Source organism: Furipterus horrens, unplaced genomic scaffold (genome assembly GCF_987537825.1).
Source record: "Furipterus horrens unplaced genomic scaffold, mFurHor1.1.pri manual_scaffold_10, whole genome shotgun sequence".
Classification (NCBI taxonomy): Eukaryota; Metazoa; Chordata; class Mammalia; order Chiroptera; family Furipteridae; genus Furipterus; species Furipterus horrens.
Window position 1 is genome coordinate 69,882,498 of NW_028327180.1, and position 23,935 is coordinate 69,906,432.

Below are 23,935 nucleotides of genomic sequence, written 5' to 3' on the forward strand. Positions count from 1 at the left end.
CTTCTGACTGTGCAGACCAGTGGGGGTTTGGGTGAAGGCAGAAACTGCCAGTCTCTCAGCAGAGTCCGTTTGTTTAAAGAGCCCCCACAGTCCTAGAACATCTGCAGATGCACCCACTTTGGGAACGACGACCAGGGCAACAGCTAGAGAGGGGCCAGTCCCATATGGAAGTGAGAGAAGTGCCTAGAAAGGGGCGAGTGCTGGGCAAGCGTCGTTGTTCCCTCTCAGACCCCTTCCTCACGTACAGCACCACAACATGGTGAAACAGGTTGCCCTATACTGACTAATACCTAAGGCTCCGCCCCTTATAATGTAACAGGTGCAACAGCTCTACCAAAGACACAGAGGCAAACAAACACAGGAGCCTGTCAAATTGAGGAGACAGAAAAGTATGGCCCAAAATGGTGAACAGATCAAGGTTCCAGTGGGAGAACTAAACGACGAGGAGATAGCCAACCTAACAATCACAAATTCAAAATATTGTTGATAAATATGCTCACAAACTTGACAGATATCCTTAAGTATGGCAAACAAATAAGGGAAAAAAGTGAAAGCTATGCTAAATGAAATGAAGGAAAATCCACACAAAACCAGTGGTGAAGGGAAGGAAACCAGGGTTCAAATCAATGATTTGGAACATAAGGAAGAAAAAAATAGCCGACCAGTACAGAATGAAGAAACAAGAATTGAACGAAATGAGGAGAGGCTTAGGAACCTCTGGGAAAACTTTAAACATGCCAACACCCAAACCATAGGGTTCTAGACGGAGAAGAGGAAGAACAAGAAATTGAAAACTTATGTGAAAAAAAATCAAGGAAAACTCCCCAAATTTGGTGAAGGAATTAGACATACAAGTCCAGGAAGCACGGAGAGTCCCAAACTAGCTAGACCCAAAAAGGACCACACCAAGATACATCATAATTAAAATGCCAAAAGTTAAAGATAAAGAGAGAATCATAACAGTAGCAAGAGAAAAGCAAAGAGTTACCTACAAAGGGGTGCCTATAAGACTTTCAGCTGATTTCTCAAAATAAACTTTGCAGGCAAGAAGGGACTGGCAAGAAGTATTCAAGGAGATGAAAAGCAAGGTCTTCAAACCAAGATTACTCTGTCCAGCAAAGCTATCATTTAGAATGGAAGGGCAGATAAAGTGCTTCCCAGACAAGGTAAATCTTAAGGAACTCATCATCACCAAACTATTATTATATGAAATGTCAAAGGGACTTACTTAAGAAAAAGATCAAAGTTATAACATTAAAATGACAACAAACTCACAACTATCAACAACTGAATCTAAAAAATAAATACAAAATCCAAATAAGCAAACCAGAATAGGAACAGAATCATAGGTATGGGGATCATTTGGAGGGTTATCAGCTGGGAGGGGGAAGGGGGAGAAATGGGGAAATGGTGCAGGGATTAAGAAGCATAATCGGTTGGTACAAAATAGACAAGGGGAAGTTATGAATAATATAGGAAAGGGTGAGGCCAAAGAACTTACATGCACAACCCATGGATATGAACTAAGGGGGGTGAGATTGCTGGAGGGAAGGGGGTTACTGATCAGAGGGGAGCAAAGGGGAAAATATTGTGATACTGTAACAACATACTCAATAAAATATACTGAAAAAAATAAAGTCACCTTAACTTCAAGAGTTATGGAGGATTATCTTAAATGCCCGCAGAGCAGAAACAACAAGCAGAGGAGCCATTCATTACATTCACTGGTGACCCTGAAAGGTCATGTTCCAATAATGCAATTACTTGCCAAAAATCTTAATAAAAAGCACATTTCTTCCCCTCGTGCTTCTCAGAGGCAAGCTGCTTTAAGAATCCCAGCCAAAGACAAATGGAAAGGTTCAGAAACCTTGAGGTTTTGGTTACATACTACTCCCCAATCTTATGCTAAGAAGATGAATATAAACAGTGCTGTCAGGACCAAACACTACTAAATGTGACAACATAAATCATCTCCATTAGTAAATGTAGCATCAAGTTCTCATATGTTTCAGACTATTTTAAACTCGCACTCCATTATTTCATGATATGCCTGAATGAATCCTCGTGCTCTGATACAGCAGATGAACCAGCCATCAAAGCAACTTATCTTTCCTGGCTGAACTGCCCGAGGGTCCTGGAGGCTTGACTCCCAGTTTCAGCCGGCATCGCCTTGCTTTGCCTGGCCTCTTTTCCCAGCTTCTGGACTGATAGGACCCCTTCTCTTGTCCCTTTTTTAAAATTCTCACCTGAGGATATGTTTGTTGATTTAAGAGAGAGAGAGGAAGGAAAGGAGAGAGAGAGAGAAAAAAAAAGAGAGAGACACTGCTCGCCTGCCTCCCTACTCATCTTGACCAGGGGTAGAACCTGCAGCCTTTTGGTGTACAGAATGATGCTCCAGCCAACTGAGCCACCTGGCCAGGGCCTTTCCTTCTTCTAGAAAAAAATTTTTGTATCTTTTCCTCCATTGAAGGATATGAGGAAAGGCTAAGTACATATATACTTCACTAGTTCTACCATTCAGGTGAATGGTAGAAAAGAGATGGGTGTCCATCTCTTTTCCTAAACTGTACTGACACATGACCTTTCACTCTAAAAGTCTATTCCTTCTTTAAAAACTCTGATTTTCAAAACAAGCTCCCTTGCCTTTCATGCTTAAAGGTTGAGCAGGGGACCTTAAACATAAGCAGTTCCAGAGGTTATAAATCCCTAGAAATTACGTGCCAAATTTTATGTGTATAAGGGGGAAATAAGCATTTTTCAGGGAGAAGAATTCATCAGGTTTAAAACAAACAAAGAAAAAGGTCCCGTGCATGACCCATAATATTAAAAAAAAAAAAAACCTGGAAAGTGGATTGGTAGAGGCTTTTGTTCCTCTAAAATTGAAATGCCAGTTCTCAACGTGCTGACATTGCAGTTCTGACCTGACAGGCACTGATGGGTATTGATGCTTGTCCCATGTCAGAGATGACTTGGAACAAGGCTACATATAAGTAAATACATAAATAAGCAAACAGAATAACAAACCAGTGAATAAGTTAGGTGCTCGCGATAGATAATTAAGGAAAAAACAAATCCTCTAATTCACAAAGTGTGATAAAAGGAAGAGTGCTGCCCAATAGGTGGTCTGTGCTGTCAGAAGCAATGGAAAAAACACCATCCACAAAGCCTGCCGTAACTGTTCATGTCAGGCTCCTCTTCTTTCTGCTATTTCCTCTCATATATGAATAGCAGGGAAAATATGGCAAGATGAGTGCTACCGTAAGGCTAGGCACAGGCGCTCTGACCAATGATGAGAAGTGCCTGACCTAGGCTCCTCAGATGAGTTGAAATCTACATTAAATATTCAACTGTCAGGTCAGAATGAGCTAGAAGATCAGATGTTAGAGCTACGGAGAAAAAGCATTCCTTGGCAAAAAGAATAGGATATTGGGCTTTTTGAACATGTTCTCTTTGACAAACTGAAAGAAGTTCCAAATGGCTGGAAACTAGCATAGGAGGTCTCAAGCCTTCCACAATCACATTGTCCCAGTTACCTGCTCTCTCTCAGTCACCAGTGGGTTTCCATACGCTGGACTCCTCAATAATATATATTGCCATTGGAAATTATCTTTATTTGTTCATTCATTAAACAAGCACCAGCTGAGCCCCTTCTTCGTGGAATGCTCCATTCTTCTTGTTGGGGGTAGAGCAGGGAACAAAACAGATCCTCTTCCTGCTCTCATGGAGTTTAGTTAGCATCTACTTCAGTCATTCACTTATTTACTTTTCATCTCTTTCCCCCACACCCTCTAAATGTCTATTCCATAAGGTCAGAGACCTTGTGTGTAATGCACATTATTTTTCTGTGTAGTATCTAGAACACTACTATTTTAAGGAATAATATAATATGATTAGACTTTGGCTTAGAAAGACCATTCTGGCTATATTCTAAAAAATGGGTTGCTATGGGAAGATTGAAGACAGAATAGTTGCAGTTTCACAGGATCATCAGGGAATCTGCACACACACTGATGCAGGAGAAATGCTGTCCTGAGGGACAGTAAGCTCTCTGTCTAAAAAAATGATAATAATAATTTCCCCCAAATTCTTCAGAAGAGAATTCTCTCATGCTTATAATCCTTTTATTTTCCCACTGAATCACTGCAGATAAGATAGATGTCATCATTTACATAAGCAGGCCACGGGTGTCACTGAGAATCATAGCCAGAGAACTTCTCAAGTCCACATGGTTTGGAGGGTGGGAGGTAGCTGGAAATGTATGCCATCACCAAGTACCCAAGCTCGTCTTTATTAATTCTTAACATAATACTTTCAAAACATAGATGTAGCCAGAGTGGTAAACCTAACAGTAGATCATAACAAGAAGAATTTTAAAAGTTGTTAATAGTGAGCCTTTACTTCGTGCCTGGTGCTGTTGTAATTGTGTGTGTGTATGTATGTGTGCACGCGTGTGCGCGTGTGTGTATGTGTTTGTGTTAGTGTACATGTAACAATTCATACCTGATCGCAACCCTAAGAGGCTGGTATTGTTATTATTGGTAGCCTGAAAGAGGGCATAATTTCTCAGAATTCATTACTGGGGGAAATGAATAAAGAGTTAAAGAAAAACACTACGTTATTTGACTTCTTTTCTAGACAAGTAGTTTAGAATGCAAAAAAGGCCTAACTGTAAAGTAAAACCCAAACCATAAAACTTTCTTAAAAGAAAGGGAATTTGTTTTACAGTTTAATTAATTTGGAAGAAGAAATTGCTGAGCAGGTTCTGATTACCTTGCTGAAGATGCAAGCAACTGGCAGCAATCATACCGGTTACAGGCCATTTCAGCAACCTCAATTAAATTAACAGTAGTTCTCAACTACTCTGCCTCGCATCAAGACTGCTTTAATTTTTATGTAAATTCAAATTCTGGTTGTTTAACTAATTGTCTCACAGCATCTCAAGCTAGATTATTTTCATTTATCTTTGTGGAAATCTCAAGACTGCATCCAAAACATTGGTAGGTGTACACAGAGTCCAAACTCATCCTTGCAAGATGGTCTTACAAAAAGGGCTCAAAGATCAAGTCTATTTTGCTGGCTTTACTCTGAGTCTCTATAGGCAGACTCTTGTATGAAATAAGGAGAAAGTGACAGGTAGAAGGTCAGCAGGGTTTAAGAGCAGGAGAGTGGAGAGAATACACTGGACCAGGGGTCTGAAGCTTTGACTTAATTCTGATTCTGTCATCTACTCACTGTGTATCTGCAACTGTGTAAAGACTTACTGAGAAGTTCTCCATTAGTTAGCTATTACTGTGTGATAAAGAACCCCACACCGTCAATGAATTAAAATAAGCTGACCTCCCTCAGGCTTGGCTCCAAGCTCCTGTTTGAGTTTGGGTCTTCTCAGTATGTCTCTCCTCTCCCTCCTTCCTTCCCTCCTCACACCTCCCCTTTCCTGCTCCTCCATAGGCCAGCATTGCCTAAGGCACTTTCTGTTCATGTCCAAGGACAGGAATGCTAAAGGGCAAGGTGCTGTCGAGTTCTGGTGTCATGGTGTCCTGTCTATCTACCAAATAACTGGCCAGAGCAAAACACAAACCACTCCTAAATGGAAGTGGGAAGAAAAGTCTGCTTCATCACCATAAGGCCATGACGTGGATATGGATGACCATTAAATCCAAGTTATCATACTCTTCCCTTTTTCTTTAGCTTCCATAGCTATAGACCACGGTGGGTGGATTTCTTAACTGTCAAGACACTTCCAGTTCTTAACATCATTCTGCAGATGTAGGAGAAATTCCATGCGATTCTATAGTGCTATTTATAAACTATTGCCTTGCAGGCAGGATTTAATCATGTTTTAGTTTGTGGAGAATTTTAAAATAATCTTAATTAGTTGAAAATATTTTTAAATTGAGAGTATTTCACACAATAATCCAGAACTGAGATGTTTCTCAATGGTGATTTTGACAAGCCGGGCAGAGCAGCTCCCCACCCACATCCAGCCCACTTCACTTACTTATATTACTCGCCTGAACCCTGTGGGCATTTTTGGTTTCTATCCCAGGATTTCAGGCTTCAGCTCCTGCTCTTCTGTCACCAGCTACTGACATGCCTAGCTAAGTCATTTAACATAACTGGACCGCACTTTTCTCATTTGCTAATGGAGAAGGGCAATTCTGGAAGTCTTTAAGAGGCTTTCCTGGTCTTCCATCCCATAATTCTAAAGATCAGCGAGCATGGTATGTTTCAAGGCAGCTCATGAAGAAAGGAAAGTGGTCAATTTCAAGAGATGACAGAGTGACCCTTCAGATGAAGACATGCAGACTGACTACTGGGAACTGGAAGCCAGCGGGGCAGCGTGAGTGGCGCTCGCACCGTGGATCCCAAAGGAGCCCAAGACAGAGGAGGAGCAATTAGAGAAAAAGAGAAATTGTTGACTTAGGCTGAATATCAGCAAGGTTTTCCTTAATAGGTAAGTCTTTAAACTGACATGCTTTCCCAAGAGAAGTGGCAGACAGTTATTTAAAATAGGGCCAAACAAAGCATTTCAATAACCTGCTATGAACAACATTCTCACTGAAACCAGGGATACAGACTCAAGGCTAATTTGTTTCTCTTCATTTTGGAAGTTGATTTAAGGTCCAATTCAATAAATATTGGGAAGGATCAAATCCTGGGATGGGCATGAAGAAAGAGGCAAATCCATGCTACACACAACTTGCATTCTTCAGGCCTGATAATTTCAAGCAGATAGTAAAGGCAGCTGAGAAATGATGACCTATTTTAAACCAGCCATCTGGGTTAAACAAGCACATATAAAGCATGACCGTGGATATGTTGTTTGTATCTTGTCTAAGTGTGAAGTTTCAGACCGTCACCCACTTTGTCCTACAGAAGGCAAAGATATTTGTTTTTCTCTTATCTGCTGCACATCATTTGGGGGAACTATTTTGGGATAATAGTGCTTGTTATTCAATTATTTAAGACAGAGTGTTTGCTGACAACTCGATATTCTATTTTTTCCTCTCTTCATGCTGAGTAGCACTGTGCAAAATGGGTAAAGGAAAATAACTGGCTTGGCTTGAGAATGAGGGGGCAATAAACTAACAAACTAAAAGCAAGCAAGCAAAGCCCCGCCCGCCTCATTTCATCAGCCAAAACGTTAAAAGTGGCCAAGGAGAAGCTTACCAAAACACTTTGAAGTGCCACATCAAATACACAGTCTCCTAGAGGATTAACATAATGAAAGCAAGCAAGCCCTTGGAATCAACTCATTGGCATAAAGGGTAAATTTGATTAGAGGCATACAAGAATGCGAACTGATTACATTTGTTATAATCCCTTATCCAAAGCTCTACCATATTCATTTATTGAATAAACATTTACTGTGAGACTTATTTTAAAAACTGAAAGGAGAGCAAAGGTTGTTTCCTATACACCCCCCACTCTCTTGTTCTGGTTCTAGCCCCCCCAAGTTCAGTAACATCTTTGACATACCAAGTCATTTGATATAAGTGTTAGGGATTGAACAAATTCTAATATGTGAATCTAGACAAGGAACTGATTAAAAACAAGGACTTGAATCATCAATAAGGACCATAGTGGGGAGGATAGAGGAGGGAGGAAGGGAAATATTGCAGAGGAGGAGAGCATTTCAAAAAATAGAATTCTCTTCCTCTACAGAAAGGTTTTCAAAGAGTAAGTTCAGGGAATACCTAGAAGAGGAGACACAAATTACCAAAAAGTGTAAGAAAAGAAGTACATGTCCCAAGTCCCCAAGATACCACAAAATAACAAAATATAATGTTATTCTATTAAATTAGAGACAACACTATGAAGCATAAGAGGAGCTGGGAGGAAAAAGGTACTTCCACATATGCTAGGACAACTGTAGGTCAGTTCAAGTATTTTGGAGGGCAATTTGGTCACATCTGCTACAATGTTAAGTGCCTATCCCCCACGATCTGACAGTTTCACATCCCAGAATCTACCCTTGAGACACTCATAGGTCTTTAATAGAAGGCACATTCAGTGTGGTAATGGCTAGAGAGAAGGGGGAAAATGGAAACATCTATAATGGTGTCAACAATAAAAATAAAAAATAAATAAAATAATAAAATTAAAAAATAAAAACCTAAATATCCATCAATAAGGAAATAGCTCAATTTAGATTAGTCTCTGGAATCCTCTGATTGAAAAAATATTGTAAGATAATATAAATATAGAAAAACAAATAAACAAGCATACACACAATAACCAAATCGCTATACAGACCAAACAAAATGTAGCTGTAGGAAAAATTCAGCCCAAGGGCCTGCAATACACAACCTCGGTTTCAATAATCATTCAGATCCTTTATATTCTTTAATTCAAAATAGAACTTTTTAAAGTGAATACTACTAGTTAATAAGTGCAAATTTAAAAAATATCTACTAGGTGTCAGTTACTATGTCTAGTGTTTTACAGACATTTTTTCTTGTCCTTGCAACTGCCTGCTCAATGTTACCGGAGGGCATTGTTTTGAAATGTCTATCCCTGGAGGACAAGTTGTCTTTGTCATCAGTCTACTCTTGAAAGAGAATCTGAGCTGGAGTGGAGTTGAATTCATGTTGCCAGAGAATTGGGTCCAGTCGCAACACCTTTGTAACTGAGTGAATCCAAAAAGAGGCTCGAGTCATTTGGGCGGCTATTTGAGAAGAGCACACAGACAGCACTTGGGGAAAACGTTCAGTGACTCTCAGATTGTCTGACCAAGTACCTCATCATCTCCCTAGGCTCCGCTAAACACAGGAGGTTATTCTTGAATCTAGGTACTGACCCCCCTATTCTTGAAGCATTTTTTTTCGAAAACTTGTAATTAAAAGTTCTTCCTCTCTTCCTTTAAGATACAAACCTTTTTAACAACCTCTTGCCCTTTAGGACTGTCTTTTTCAAGGACCTGGGAGTCTTGGAAATGTAAACATCAAGGAAGATAGCACCCCTACCTCCTCATTTTCAAGGAAGGGCAGGGCTTTGGTTGGGTCCCTTGGTCCAACTTGAAAAGCCACCTCCTGTCATAAAGCTACAAGGCCAATTAGCAAAACAGATGGCCTCTGACCTCCCCCTTCCCCTTTCTAGGTCTTAAAAACTCTCCTTTTCATTTTTCAACTGAGCTGATTTCAGTCTCAGTTTTGACCTCTCTGTTCTATTGCAATCTCCTAGAATAAAATTTCCTTTCTGTTTAATGGTGGTGCAGATTTTGCTTTGACATAATCTCTTTTGCATTTTTCAGGTGATTAGGGGTCAGCTGGGGGAATTAAGGGAAATTGCTTGATGGGAAAGGAGAGAGTTTAGTTAATATATAGAAGGCAGTGGCCCACTCATCACTATCAAGAAAGCAAATGAACAAACCCAAAACTCCCAAACACATATATTTAAAACTGAGTCTGCGGGTATATAAAGAGTAATTTTACATTTGTTTAGCATTTAGTGTTATTTAGGTATTTTTGACATTTCCCCTAATCTTTGCTTGACTGTCCAGGTATCACTTATATTTTAAAACCTCTCTTCCAATCAAGACTTGTTCTTTTGCAAGTGACGGAAGAGCTAACTTCAATGGCCTGAAGTGTCAAAGTAATTTATTGCATCCATAATTAAATGTTCCGGGTATTAGGCGAGGTGGGATCTAAGTGCTCAACAATGTCCTCGGTGGCTGTTCCTGCTCTTTAGGCCCTAAATCCTCCTTTCCTGCTTCCGTGTTTAAACTGGAGCTCTTCTTGAGGCCATAAGATACAACAGTTGCCAATTCCAGGGTTACAGTATATCCACTAGAAAATGAGTACTTCCCACAAGCAGTTTCCTCCGAAGGTCCAGCATGGGCTTATGATTAAACAACCTTGTGTCACACGATGTTTCCATTTGTCAGTGAGGCATGGCAGATGTCTGAAGTAGCCAGACCGGAGTCACCTGCTATCCCACTACAGGCACGGGACTGAACGTGAGAGAGGGGATCCTCGGGGGAAAAGCAGGGTGTGTTACCCAACAAAGTAGACAGAAACTATACCCATCAGGCCACACCAACAAATCCCCACAGCAAACAAATGTTTTCAGTCAACTTCATGGACAAACCCTACTTTCTGCACCCACTCAACATCCATAGTATTTAGCTATACTCCCTTCGAGCATGTGGCCCCTTTGTCTTCTTCATATTACAATTTACTGTGGTTTCTTTAAAGCAAAGGGAGGTTTATCTTTTTATCCCCACCCCCGACAACATGTTTGCAGTAGGCAAAGGCTGAATGAACCTTGATAAGTTTCTTACGCAATCTTCTTATGGCCCAAATTTTCATCTTCCCTGAGAGCAATCCTATTCATTCCTATTCAAACATTGATATATTTATTCAAAAGTTATTCATTATTTCCAATAACTAAAACCACAGCCATGGCAACACTAGCAACGAGCATTTATTAAGTGCTTACTATGTGTCAGTCAGGATTTTAAGTACCTATGGGCCCCTCTCTCTTCCATTTCATTGTTTATAATTTCCGTCTTGCTTATTGTACTCGGGCCACAGTGCCTTCCTTTCTGCCCCAGGCAGCAAGAGCTCATTGCTAAGAGAGGCTCACTGACCCTCTGACTAAAATGGTCTTCCCTCAGTTACTCACATGACTGGTCCTTTCAATGCCATTCACATCTCAGTTCAATATTAGATCTACAGGTAAATCATCCTTGAACACTCAGTGTCCATTATCCACACATAAACTCACTCTTTGCACATTCACCGTTTTCTTCTTTTTCATTTTCTTCTTTTAACGTTATGCATCACTTCGCAATGTATTGTGGGTATTTGTTTCGTTCGTTTGTTTGCCTCTGTTCACTCTCCCCTTAGAATGTAAATGTGACAGCAAGCACCTCATCTGTCTTGTTTACTGTCATATCCCTAGTACCTAGGAACATGCTTGGCACATAGCTGCCAACACTTTGTTTTATAAATGCATCTATTTTAACTCTCATAATGATCCAGTAAGGTAGATTTTATTAACCATCCCCACTTTATAGATAAGAAAACCAATGCTGGAAAGCTAATTGCCTGTACAAAGTCACACAGCTAGCAAATGGCAAAGCCCAGATCTGACCTGAGGAATTCTGACTGGTACTCAGCTTTAAACCCAGGACACTAAGTGTCTATGGCTTGATTCTGTGCTAAGCAGCACACAGAGGTGAACATGATAGTCATTGCCCTGTCATCCATGAGCTAACAGTCTGAAGGCAGCTAGACTTCAGTAAGTAACTGAAGACATAAATGCAGACTTCTATTTGGATAATAAGTGATAGAAAGGCAAAGCACAGAATGCTATGAGGAACACATAAAACCAAGACCTAATTTATGAGAGAGTCAGCAAATTTAAGACTTTTAGGATGTGCAGCTTTTATCCAAGGGAGGGAGAGTGGAGAGGAAGACTACAGAAGAATGGAATGACATTGGCAAATTATTGAGACATTTACCTAGTGCCAGGCACTCAAAACAAGCATATGAAGTATGATATTAAAAGGGAACTTTAAAAGGCTTTTCTGTTTTAAAAAATCAAAGAGGCTATCAATAAATTAAAAAGTGAAGAATAATTAATTAGGTTGATTTATAGCTAGATATTGAATTTCTCTATCTTACAAACTGAGACAGGATCCTCTTTTGAGGACTCATTGAACATTTGCAAGACATTGCCTTATATTGTTTCAGAAGCATAATTTCAATCGACAGTCAAGAAAAGTAATGTTGCAGTTCACTGTCTCCATAGTCAATGCAATAAAGCTACAAATTAATAACACCAGCAAAAACAAAACAATTAAAAATAACTTGGAAATTAGAATAATAATAGCTAATGCTTACTGGATGTTTACTACATACTTGCAGCATGCTGAGATTTTTGTCTTAATCAGCTCATTTAATCCTCACAAAATCTTTAAGTAGATTCTGTTATTATTGCCATTTTGTAGGTCAATAAGTTAATGACAGGAGAGAGATTATGCTTATAAGATGTGCCCAGTTACTCAGACAGTAACTTACAGGTGTGATTTTTAAACCAAGCAGTCTAATTACTCTGTGTGTGTGTGTGTGTGTGTGTGTGTGTGTGTGTGTGTGTGTGTGTGTTTAACCACTTTGCTATTCTGCCTCTCCTATGTAGTTCTGGGGTCAAAGAAGTAATCAACAGCATAAGAGTATTTAGAGGAGAAAATGATAATACAAACAAACTTTAAGAAGTAACAGTGAGCCCTGGCTGGTATGGCTCAGTGGATTGAGCACTAGCCTATGAACTAAAAGGTTACTGGTTAAATTTCCAGTCAGGACACCTGCCTGGGTTGTGGGCCAGGTCCCCAGTTGGTGGCATGTGAAAGGCAACTGACCGATGTCTCTCTCACATAGCAATGTTTCTTTTCTTTCTCTTTCTCCTTCCCTTCCCCTCTCTCTAAAAATAAATAAATAAAATCTTTTTTTAAAAAGAATTATGAGCAATACACGTTGATAATTGTTGTAAGTATATAATGGGTACATGAGGGTTTATTGTTCTGTTTGCCTATTTATGTGTATGTTTGAAAGTTTCCAGGGTATACAGTTATAAATATAGGATAAAAACAGAGATTGATGACTTAAAAATAGTCACTCTTAGCTTCAACAGCATTTCAAGCACACCTTTCTTGTAGTGCTCACTCTTCTCTCCTTTTTTACTATAATATTTATACCCAAATCTCTGGAGTAAGTGGTTATCCTTTATTAAATGTTTACTATTAATAATTCCATATATTATTGTATTTAATTCTCATAACAACACTATGCAATTAACATTGTTATTTCCATTTCACAGATGATGGAAGGGAGCTTAAAAAGCTTCAGTAACTTGCCCCAAAGGCCTCAGTTAGAGATGGAAAACAGAAATTTGACTTTGAATCTTTTTTATTCTGGAGTCCTTACCTGTTCACTACATCACATGGCAACCATTGTGTAATTATAAACTTTCTGGTCGCAGGGCACTTTTAAACTTATCTTTAAAAAATATCCTAGGGCATCTTGCATAGCACCTGTCACAAAGCTGGTTATTTCTAATTACTTTATGATAAGGATGAGGAAGAGAATAAATGAAATGAAGATCAGCAGTATCTTACTTTATCTTCACATAAACAGTATCAGTGAGAATTTAATCTTTTTTTAGAAATAAAGTATTCATTGACTCAGCCAAGGTGAAATAGTTTATTTTTGATGGGTCTTGAAATGCAGTCTAGCTATTTTAAAATTTGTGCCACTCTCTGGAGAGGAGCTGTTTCCTTCACTGAACATGCCAATGTGATGGAAGCACAGTGAGGCTGGCCATCACAGAAAATTCTGCACGAGTTCAAGATGATGATTTTTAAAATTTCTGTTCATGTTTCACATCACTCTGTAACAAATTTGACTTTCCACACCCATTTGTACTCCCTAGTATGGAATCATCTAAAGAACACAGAGTTCATCTTTGGCTTCACCCAAATCACTGGTGAAAACTCTATAAAGCAAAATTGTTAAGGAATGCCCTTAGAGTCATTCTTCTGAAGAACTTAAAACTCTGGGAATTCACACATTATCTTACTCCCAGCCAGAGCAAGAATGACTTTGCCAATTTTTTTTTTTTGTATGTGTGTGTGGTAGGGTGGGTGGGTGGGGGAGTGAGGCTGATTTTTCTGTAACTGTGTTGATGAAATTTATGTCATTTGCGACGCTAGAAAAAAACTTAAAAATTAGTGTCAATGAGCTGTGATTTGTTTCTAGTGGATCCCCCAGTGGACGCCGCTCTTCTGTGTACTCCCAAGACTAGGAGTAAATAAGCTGCTTGTGACTTCTTCTTTGTGATCAGAGTCAGGCTTGTTGGTTTATAGTTTTTGAAATTAACTTTAAAAAATGGCACAATATTTATCTGTACAGTATTCAGTTTTTGATAACTTGATTATATTGTAAGATTTCTCACTCATTTCTGAAATGTATTTCACTATTGTGAGAATTAATAGAAAACAGAACTATTCATAAACATGGAATTCAGTTTTACTTGCAAGCTTCTCATACCATATTCTTCTCAAGATTATCACAAAGACTGGCCAGCATCGCTTTTTTACCCTAAACCCCCCAAAATATATGCCTTGAGTGCCTCTTCTTCTCCATCCACTGTAATGTCTACTTCATTGGATGGTAAATGTCATTTGAAATATCTTCATTTATCTCATTTTGACACATTTCTTCTCTTTCAAGATATATCCTGCAAATACGTGCTTAAACTTTTGCTGTGGTGTGGGCAAATAACACTCTGGCCTTTAAAATATGTACTAGCATTTAAGTGGCTTTAAAATGTTAAAAAAGCCATCTTGTTCATTATTAATATAAAAAGATTTATAGTAACAACCCAGCTAAAAATCTTTTATTAATTTTGTTAAAAGATTTGAAAAAAATGGCAACTGATCTCTAGCATGTGCCTTTTATTTATTTTATCATAATGTGCAATTGCTACAAATTTGAAACAACCTTAATGTCCAGCATTATAATGTTTAAAATTATAATTTGTTCAGTTAATGGAAGACTATGTAGAATGTAAGAATAATGGGTTCCTCTGTGTAATGATATATAGAAATCTCTAGGTCATATTGCTGAGCCAGATTCAATCAGTTGTAGAGGAGTAAACAATATACATTTACATAATTACACATATATGTGTGAGTATACCTCTAAATAAATCTGAAAGAATAAACCCAAATCTTGAAGATATAAAATTATGGGGGAGGTTTACTTTTTATCACCTAAGCTTATTTAAAAGAAAGACTGAGTATTAGTGGACGAAGGAGTGGAGCCTCCATAAGCAGTTACTCTACGAACTTCCCATGTGCATCTTTTCATAGCTGAATACACTGCTAACTAAGCCACTTAAAAGATTTCTTAAACCAGTCTCTATTTTAGCTCATTATTCCTGGAATATAGAACAGCTAAAGGATGTTTACAAAGAGACCATTAAAGTCTGACTTTGAACCTAAGCAGTCAACGTAGACCTCATTTACACAAAGAATGGTATATTGGTAATAAAGATACTAAATATTTCAAAGAGAAAAACCAAAAGCAAATAGTCACAGGAGCTTAAAATTCTGATATAAAGCGTTTTACGATGCAGAATTTCTCATTTCTCTGTCTGCTCACAGCATTTAAAATAATAAAAAGAAATATAGCTCTCAGGAAATATGCAGGGTTTTTTTTTTCATGATAATCATTAGAAGAATATGGTATGGGAGGGCTGCAAGTAAAAATGAATTCCATTTTGGAAAAAGGTTTTGTTTTCTTTTAATGCTCAGAAATAGTGAAATATATTTCAGAATGCACAAGAAATCTTATAAAACAGACAAGTTATCAAATAAGTATTATGCCATTTTAAAAATTGATTTCGAAAACTACAAACTAACAAACCTGATTTGGATCACAAAGAAAAAGTCACAGGCAGCTAATTTACCCCCATGGGCTTGTGAGTGTGGAGCAAGGTGGCGCTCACTAGTGTGTACGGAAGTATGCAGAGTTATAGGTTTGCGTTTTAACATAAAGACTTTTTCTGTACTGGAAAACTACGTGTATAGGTATAAAAAGTGTTTTTATTTGTTTTTTTTTAACACCTGAGACTTGCTTATTTCTGCAAGAGCTGGCTTTGATACATACATGAAGCTCTCTTAATCCTATGAAAAGCTAGTAATGAAGAAATAACCCTTTTTCTTCATCACCCTAGCCTCTTAAACAAGTGAAAATCAAGGCAACTAGAGGTTGATGGAATTGGCCAGTCATCAGTTTCTAACTGCAGATTGTTCACCATTCAGGTGAGTTACATGAAAACACTGTATTCAGTCAAATGATCCATACTTGTGTTTGGTTCTAGGTGGGGTTAGGGCAATGAAAAGGGTAGCACTTTGATGAATCATTGAATTAAAGTGCTTAAAGGTCTTCTCTCTACATCTTCACATATTCTCAGAGGAAAATTCTCAGCTTCCAGCTGCCAACCACAAAGTTACTTCATGCTTCCAGCCCTCCGTCTCAGGAGCTCCCCCTGCAAAGCCCCCGTGGCCCCTAAGGTCTGAGCCAGGCACCTGACCTGACTTTAGGGAGAGACATTTAAGATCAGCTCTGTGAGTGTCTTGAAAGACTTTCAGAGGAGGAAACTTTTCAAAGAAGTTTTCTGACAGGAAACTTAGAGGCTTTTCACAACTTGCATATAAGATATCTCTGCATTCTTTGTGTGCATTTCCTTTGGACTTTGGAGCTGAATATATCCACTTAACAGCATGAAGACATTTAGGACCGGCTATGTGGTACGCATTGAGAGAACATTTGCTGGTGGTTCTGGTTATTTACTGTTGGGTAACAAGCCACACTAAAACTGAGCATCTTAGGCCACCAATTCATTGTCACCTCTCTCAGTGCTGAGGGTTGACTAAGCTCAGCTGGGCAGTTCTCACTAAGGGAGCTTGGGTTGGAGTCATTGGCGGTGGGGTGGAGGTGGGGGAGTAGCTCAGCGAGGCTGGGACCTAAGACACCTTCTTCTCTCCAGATCTGGCCCCCAGTGTCCCTTGTCCTCTCTCCTTCTCTGCACATCTTCTCATCTTCTGTGGGACTCTCCACATGGCTTGACCTTCTGACAGCATGGTGGTCTTAGGATAGTAACACTTCTCTACCTGGTGATCGACTTCCAGGAGAAATAACACAGAAACACTGCTGGACCATTGAATGCTGCACTCACAAGTGGCCCAGTGTCATTCTGGTGGTATTCCATTGTTCAAAGTGGCCACAGGGCCCTCCCAAATTCGTGGACAGGGGCAAGGGGCTCTGTCTTTCGATGGGGGAGTGATAGAAACACATTGCAGGAGAGCACTGGGACAGGAGATGCCACTGCAGCCATATTTGGAAAATGCAGAGGGCAACAGGCCTCCTCTCTGTCCATATTCCATGTTCTGTTTTCAAATCCTAAGTTCACAGGGAATGGTATTTCTTCCCTGTCTCTGCCTTTCCCCCTCCCATTTCTCTTCCATAAAAATGTACTGAGTTTCCCACAGAGAGAAAGCCTTCATGTTATTGCCCATCATTGAATTCAGGTAATAGTCTCAGTATTGGGTTGTTTGTAGTAAAAAATAAAATAAAATTCTATTATCTGTTCTCTTTTTTTAAGTCAACAGTTTGTGGCTAAGATGGAAGATACAGAAATAATCCTGCCATAATAAGGAGCACATTCCTGCCCCTGGTAATGTTGGCTACACATTAAGAAGCATGATCACCTGTTTATTAATTTATGGCTCTGACATTGTTCAGCACTAGAGATGTGATAAAATAGATATGGCCCCTGGTGTGGGCTGAGTTATATCCCCAAATTTGTATGTCGAAGTCCTACTTCCTAGTACAATAAAATGTGACCTCATTTGGAAATAGTGTCATTGAATATGAAAATAGTTCAGATGAGGTCATTAGAGTTGGCCTTAATCCAATATAGGAGAAATTTTGACACAGTGACAGAGATGCATAGAGGGACGGTGATGTGAAGAGACACCAGGAGAAGATGGACCTACAAGCCCAGGAAAGAGGTCTGGCACAGATCCTTCCCTCATAGCCCTCAGGAAAAACCAGCCCTGCTAACACCTTGATGTCCAGAACTGTGACAAAAATCTCTGTTGTTTAAGCCATTCGGTGTGTGGTACCTTGTCACAGCATTCTTAGTAAAATAACAGTCCCCGTGCTCATAGATCTCATCAACCAGACAATAATCAAGTAATTCCAAATAATGAGTATAATTCCAAAATTGAGCTAAGTCACATGAAGGAAAGAATTACAATTCTATGAGAGTAGAGACTAGAGGGGTCTTTCCTAGGCTCAGAGAGAGTTTCCATAAAGAAAGGATGCTTGAGGTGAGATTAAGAATGACAAGGTGCAATTGGAAGAAGAGACAAGCCCACCATGTCCCAGGTTGGCAGTGAGGTGGGGCAGGGGGCCAGTAGGTGCACAAGCCTCTGACAGATGACAGACTGAGGCAATTGAGAAGCCAAAACAAGGGCAGTATGGTTTTAGCACAGGATGAGGGAGAGACGTGCAAAAGAGGCAGGAAGCCGTGCCTTTGTAGGCCTTGTTGCAGACAGTTTTCAGGCTCCTGGATAAAGAGAATCCCTTTTCATGGGTTTTCAGTTGCAAGTGACACAATCATCTTGGAGTTGTAAAGAAGGCCACTCCCACTGTCCTTGGGAGAACATGTTGGAAAGGGCTGGGGACAGGGCATGGGAGGAAGACCTGGACTCAGGGAATCGAAATGTAATCCCTTGTATGCAGAGAGCTCCTATAGATGGGAGGGGAGGCTGGCATAATCTGGGAAGGGGCAGGGAGATAGAAGTGGAGATACTGGAGACATATTTAGGGGAAGCAAGGAATAAGACTCATTGAAGGGGAATGTCAGAGATGACCATGGCTATTTCTTTCTGCCTTCACTGTGGGAAGCTAGAAAAAGAGCCACTTTTAGGGAGCAAAGCAGCTCATGGATTTCAGACTGCTCAAGTTTTGTGGCCACACGTTGAGAAGTCAAGAAGGCAGCTGGATGTACAAGGAGCTCAAAGAGTGATTCTGGTTTAGAGAAATGAGTCCGAGGGGCATCAGCAAATAGAGAGTTACTGGAGCTTTGCATGCAATTGCGATTGTTAAGAAAGTATCAAGTAGGAAGAGAAAGAAGCCTAGAACAGCGTTAATTCCCTCCAAACTTGATTTTTCTCTTAGTTTGCCATTATTTAGTAAGGATACGATACAAGAGTTTGTATCCAATCATTGCTGTCAGATCATTTCTAAAAACATTGAGGCCTCTAAAACAAATTTTGTATCTCCAAGTTATAGTACAGCCTCGGGCAATTGTCAATCGTATGTGTTTTTATTTTTTATTTTTCTATTTCAGATTACAAAAAGGGAAAATGTTTTCATAAGTATTTTAGATAAAAATAAAGCAAGAGTTGATTTTGCTTTTCATAGCTTTAAAAAAAAAAAAAAAGGTATCTTTAAAAACACCCTACTGCCCACAGGGAGAAAAAAGCCTTATCTGATTAAAATGGTGATTGGATTTTTTGTACATACTGACATTTGGGGAAGGCCCTATCTTTGAATCATTTCATTTCTAGCAGCGCTGTGACATTAGTTGTAAGTGTCTTATTGCCTCTGTTAAAATAGAAGGACCCAGACATGGGAGGCCTGCTGGGGTTCTGCCCCCGCAAGTTCTTAAATTATGTTCTCGTTAGTATGAAAATTTGAAACTCTAAGCCAGCTCACTTCACCAAACCAGGAGAAGTGCACTGATAGAGCGCGTAGACATTCACAGCTGCTCAGTGTAGCTGTGAGAGGGGCATAGCTGGGAACAAAACAGGGGACTGGAGCAGGCAATGAACTCCATCTGTAGGGTGACTGGTCAGACAATCAGCTAAAATGCATGCTGTGTCCAAATAATGAGACCCAGAGACAGTGAGAGTAGGAGTGCTCATTCTCTTTATCTTTGATAACACAGGGGAACGATTTTTAACATAATTCCTGTTGAGTTTTATTTTTCAGCTGTTTTAGACTTAAATTGGCATGATGATTTCAAAACTGCAGTTAGTTTTCTTCTACCACATTAAGATTTTTCTGTACAGCTTATCTTAATGCAACCACTCTAGGCTGGATTGAGCCTGGATTGAGGGAAGCTCTAGTGCTCTCCTACTGGCTGAGAGCAAACCTCCCTCGATGGGGAGGGCTGGGGGATGACCTTGGAGACCAGCAACAGGTTCATACTTGTCTAGGCTATTCAGTTACACATGAGACAGTGTGGTGAGAGGTTGTGTGCCGCTCTATATAGTGAATTGTATTCCAAACTGTAGTCTGAGCTCTTGTCTGTGTACAAGGAGTTAGCAGAATTTATTTTTTTATTTACATACGTACTTACTTCCTTTTCTTCAGATCATGTCTGCCTCTGCTATTTCTCGTCATAAGTGCCTAAACAACCCTGATTCGTTTTGTTATATCTGTGACAGTTTCACCATATCCAGTCAAAGGACAAACATCAGCGCATTTGTCAGGCAAGACTGTTTTGCATATTTTAAAGTAAAACTTGGTGATCAAGATAAGTCTTGGGCCCCTCACAAGGTGTGCAAGCAGTGTGTCAAGAGTTTACGGATATGGACGAAGGGAACACATGATAAATTGTTATTTGGTATACCTATGGTTTGGCGAGAGCCCAGAGATCATTCAAGTGACTGTTACTTTTGTATAGTAAAAACATCAGGATATAACAAGAAAAATAAATGTAAAATAGAGTATCATAGTCTACCATCAGCTATACACCCAGTGCCTCATTCGGCTGAAATCCCAGTGCCAGTTTTCATTGAACTACCTCTTTTGAAAAAACAGGAGTATGATGAAGAACTAAGTGACAGCAATGATGAAGATTTTGAAATTGAAGATAACTCAGTTCATAAGGGATTTGATTGGCACGAGTTGAATGATTTGGCACAAGATTTGGCACTATCCAATGAAGCTTCAGAACTCCTAGCATCAAGACTGCATGAGAAAAACTTGCTTGGAAAAGGAGCGAAGGTATCCTACTTTCGATCAAGAGAAGGTGCATTTCTGCAGGACTTTTGAAGCAATGGTGGCTTTGTGTATTGCCATAACATACATGGTTTAATGGAGGAATTGGGAATTCCGATCTATAATGCAACTAAATGGTGACTGTTCATTAATAGCTCAAAGCGGAGCTTGAAGTGTGCCCTCCTCCACAATGGCAATTTATTCGGTGCAGTCCCAACTGGCCATTCAGTTTGTTTTCGTGAAGAATATGAAGACATAAAGAGAGCCATTGAGCTGTTGCAATATCACAAGCGCAATTGGATCATCTGTGTTGACCTTAAAATGGTCTGCTTCCTTCTTGGTCAGAAACACGGATACACCAAGTATCCCTGTTTCCTGTGTGTGGGGGACAGCAGAGCTCGTGAGAAGCATTGGGTGGAGTCGATCTGGCCTCCAAGGTCTGACCTCAAACCTGGTGATCCAAATACTCTACATGAGCCACTCATTGACAGAAAGACTATTATATTCCCACCTCTGCACACAAAACTGGGTCTCATGAAGCAATTTGTTAAAGCTTTGCCAACTGAAGGAGATTGTTTCAAGTATCTTATTTTGGCATTTCCTAGCCTGTCGTTTGAGAAGATAAAATACCTTAATTTGTACGTTTGGTAGCAGAACTTTACTACTTGTACACAATTTGACTTACAGTAACAACATATAGCCTTTATATGAATAAAATAACTCTAAATAAACAGTATATTCAGGTAATTTTTTCTTTATTTTCCTTTGTACATTTTGTATGATTTGGGGTACAAAAGGGAAGGTATCCTGTACCTTAAAGAGTTGATGTGATAGAGAAAAACTGGGGTCATTTTTGGATTCAGATGCCAAAAGTTAGTAAAAAAAAAAAAAGTGCCAGATCTAACTCAACAAAAATTGTGTTTCCAGGTGTAATATGTCACTATATTAAAAAAATTGCATACCATTTGACCCAGCCATTTTACATTTAGAACTTTAAGAAGTTCATCATGAAATTTTGAGAGGTGTCATCTATAAGAATGTTCATCTCTCTTTGTCTCTTAGAAGACAGAATTGAGGAATAATGACTTCTCTGACCATAGAACATGGGTTAAAAATGGTAAGATTCATCTCTGTGATGTAACAACTTGCAGCTATTAAAATTATAAAGCAGAACTATAATGAAATGGATACAGTCAATATATAAGAGCAGTTTACAAATAAGTATATGGAGGTCCACTTTTGTGCATGTGTGTGAAATGGCTATTTATTAAAAAAAGATTTGAAAATGTATGGACAAAATTCTTAATCACTCAAGTCTCAGTGTTAAGTATACAGGTGACACTTATTTTTACTTTTGTGGGTTTTTTGGGTATATTCCAACTTTTTCTCAATGGATGTAACTTTTACACAGATATAGCAAACAAATTATTTAGAAATATGATTACCTTGTCCAAAAATATGCCTATCCCTTTGCCCTTCACCTACTTGCTAATGTTTGACAGCCTAAAACTAGAGATTTATTCCTCTTCATTCCTGTAAAAAAAAACAAAAAACGCTCAATGGTTTCTTCCACGGAGCAAAGTGTGATGCATCCAAAAGAGGATAAATAATAGGACAACGGGGCACCTGATAGGAAGGTTAAGTTCACTCATTAAGGTTCACTCTGCCCATGGGAACTTCTGACTTTTTTATATTTCACCATCCTAGGAAAAAACTGACAGTAATTTAGTAATCTAAGAACTCTGCTCAAGGTCTTGGTATTTACCAATTTTATTACTGGATAAAAATGTCCGGGGTTTATTACTTGTTCTTACATGGATTCAGATGGAGACCCCACCTCCTCTTGCCTGAAGTGTGTAATAATAAATACAGATTTGAGATACATGTGGATATTTCATAGGCTCCCGTACATTAATCTGTTGGTCTCCTTATGTTTAAAGTAACCTGAACTGTTCTGAATCTCTTCCTTCTCTTAGACATTTTCATCATTTATTCATTCCCATTGGGAAATCCATTTTTGAATAGGATATTATTCAAACAACCCAAATATTAAGTTTAGACAGCAGATAAAAGAAAACACCCTACTATTGCTAACATTTTTATTGCCACTAATACTATTATGCAGGAGAAATCATTTATTAATCATCTATGACTCAAGTATGTTCTATAATTAAATTATTCACATATATTAATATATAACATATATTTATAGAAATTAATTTAATTATATAATATTTTAATTTAATATAATTAATATAATTTAATTATATAAGGTCAGTAATTTATTCTTGTTTTATGGATGAGAAAACTGAAATTTAGAGGTTCCAAACAACTTACCCAACTTCACACAGCTAGGAAGTACCATACCAGATTTAAACCTTGGTCTTCCTCAACTCCATGGTCCCACTTCCATCCAGAGTGCTATGCTATCTATCTAGATTTTCATAAGAAAGAAAAGAGAGACCTTACCATACCACTACTAATGCTGGAGTTACCACTACTATCACCATCAATCAAGATGTGTTGTTTGGGGATATTTTCAATAATAAAATGCATCAGTGTAGCAAAGCTAACTTACTGCCCTTCTCAATACTTAAAAAAATATTTTCAATATTTTTTAATGATAATAACTTTAAGTCAGTCACAGAATGTCTGATTTCTAGGTGACCTGTGATTCCTAAAGCACTCAGACCCAGAGTCTCTTAGAATTCTCTGACATACATCTCCATTTTTCTTGATATAGTTGTCACTTCACACGTGAGTTTATTTCCATCATCTGACCTCCAAATCTTTGTGATCAAGTTATTTCAGACAATTGATGATAAAGGAGCACTCAAGTCACCATCCTGGATAATTTGAGTCCCTTATTTTATCTCTTGGTAGGCTTTTTCAGTATCCTGCAATCTTTTACATATAAATGACAGCCAAGGTTGAGTATATTTTTACTGCACTTGATGAGCTCACTGGACCGAAAGACCTCTAGCCCAGGTGGGAATACACATGCTGAAATGTCTAAATTACTTAAACATATATCCTCTCAATCAGAAATGTGAGTTCTCACCAGGCTTGTTGAATGCAATTGGCCATTTTAAGTAAGGCCCTTTGGAAGGAAAGAGAAAATAACACTTTTTTAGAACAGATGAACAATCTCATTGATTTCTTATCTGCTCTCTCAGACAGGCACTTTCTGTTGTAGATTTGGTAGGACCAGGATGAAACAACAGGAAGACTGAGGGACATCCAAAGGGAAAATATGCTTACATTTTAATATATAGTATATTACATGTTAAATACATACATACATGTGTGTACCTATGTGGTGTGTTGATGTGTATGCTTACCTATGGGAA